Here is a 2,492-nt window from a genome sequence, read left to right as displayed (position 1 = left end):
TATATATATATATATATATTAAAGAAGAAACCACATGCAATGATGTGGCCTCTTCTCAAAACAATAAAATATTTTATCTTTTTTCTTCTTTTTTCAAGCTTTTCCTACCTAATATTTGTTTTTTATTTATGATATTCACATTTAAGATCATTTAATTAGGTTGTTTCAACCTATTCATGTTCCCTATAATAATTACTCTTTTAACTCTCATTATTTCTCTCTATTTGATTATAAATTTTCATCTTCTCTTCATGGTACACCTTTATAATAATCTCTCTATTAATCTTTTAATTCTTCCTCTCTATTCATGTATAATTTTGTGCTACATCTTTATGATAATCTCTCTATTAATCTCTCAATTATTCCTCTTTGTTCATGTATAATTTTGTGGTACGCCTCTATGATAATCTCTCTATTAATCTGTATCTTTTTTCTTCTTTTCTCAAGCTTTTCCTACCTAATATTTGTTTTAATTTTTGATATTCACATTTCAGATCCTTTAATTAGGTTGTTTCAACCTATTCATGTTTCCTATAATAATTACTCTTTTAACTCTCATTATTTCTCTCTATTTGATTATAAATTTTCATATTATCTTCATGGTACACTTCTATAATAATCTCTCTATTAATCCATCAATTCTTCCTCTCTATTCATGTATAATTTTGTGGTACACCTCTATGATAATCACTCTATTAATCTCTCAATTCTTTCTCTCTGTTCATGTATAATTTTGTGGTACGCCTCTATGATAATCTCTCAATTTTTCTTCTCTATTCAGTTTTGTGGATGCGATTTGCATTTTTGTTTATTCGAGGTGTCATTCAATAAGACAAATCATGGTATGAATTTTTGCTTATGTAAGTATAATATTTCTTTTTTTAGTCGGAGACATTCACATTATAATTGGAATTATGTAGGCATATGAATTTTTTGTGTGTGGATAAATTGATATATGAATCATTGAAGAAACAGTTTAACATTGTTTAGGCATAATATCTCTCTTAATCTCTCAATTCTTCCTCTCTATTCAGTTTTTTTGGAGGTGATTTGCATTTTTGTTTATTTGAGGCGTCATTCAAGAAGAGAACATATGATATGGGTTTTTGTTAATGTAAGTATGTTATTTTCGTCTTTTAATTGGAGACATTCAGACTGAAATTGGAATTATGCAAGCATATGAATCTCTCAATTCTTCCTCACTATTCAGTTATAATTTTATGGAGGCGATTTTCATTTTTGTTGATTTGAGGCGTCATTCAATAAGACAAATCATGGTATGAGTTTTTGCTTATGTAAATATAGTATTTCGTCTTTTAGTTAGAGAATTAACACTAAAGTTTGAATTATTTAGGCATATGATTTTTTTTGTGTGGATAAAGTGACATATAAATCTTTGATGAAATAAGGTAATATTGTTTAGCATAATAATCTCTCTTAATCTCTCGATTCTTCTTTTTTATTCAGTTTTTGTAGATGTGATTTGTTTTTGTTTTTTTGTTGATTTGAGGCATCATTCAAGAAAACAAATATGATATGGGTTTTTGTTGACGTTGATCGGTCTATTATGTTTTTTTTATTCTTTAGCATTGAGCTTGGAAATTATTTTCTAATATTTTTAATTCTTAAAGAAGAAACCAAACATAATGAGGTGTTATTCTCTAAACATTATAAACACATTTTTTTTCTTAGATTTTTGATGTTTTAAAATATTTGATATATGTAAAAGATTTTTCCATCCCTATATTTGAAATATGAAATTCATAGGTTGTTTTATGTAAGAATGAAAATGAATAGGTTGAAGGTTAAATTTTTTAAAATTACCAAAACAATGTTATCCTAATGAATTTAATGTTTTAAATATAGAGATGAAAAATTCAGGTTTACTATACTAATTTAGGTATTATTCTTCCTCTTTATCACTTGATGTATTATTCATTTTCAAACCCTTTTTCTTCAATAATTTATTTTTTCAGGTAATCTTTTATTTTCTCTGTTCATCAATTGATTTGTTCTTTCATTTTATAAACTTTATTACTCAATAAGATCATTTTTCAGGTTTACTATGAGAATACTAATTTAAGTATTGTTCTTGACTTTCGTTGGGATTTTAGAGTTTATTTATTTTTATTTTTTTCTTCTATGTTTTTCTTAAGTTTTTTCAATGGAATTGAAGATTTGTTCTTGACAGCAATTATAGAGTTTTGATGGCTACAACGGTTCGATAATTGAATTTTGAATATATGTATTAAAAAATATATACCTCAACAAACTTCAATATGTTCTTTTTCTTATAGATTAATACAAGAAGACTAATCTTACATTTTTTTCGACTTTTGTTGGAATTTTAGAGATCTTTTTTGTTTTCATATTTTATATTTTTCCTAAATTTTAAATTCTACCAACCATTTATTTACATGACACTTGAATATAATAATATATATGTTTTTATTTACATAACAATTAAATATAATAAAATAACTTATTATAAT

This window comes from Cynara cardunculus, unplaced genomic scaffold (assembly GCF_001531365.2).
Source record: "Cynara cardunculus var. scolymus isolate 2C unplaced genomic scaffold, CcrdV1 Un_Scaffold_1832, whole genome shotgun sequence".
Taxonomy (NCBI): Eukaryota; Viridiplantae; Streptophyta; class Magnoliopsida; order Asterales; family Asteraceae; genus Cynara; species Cynara cardunculus.
This window is presented reverse-complemented; position numbering follows the sequence as displayed.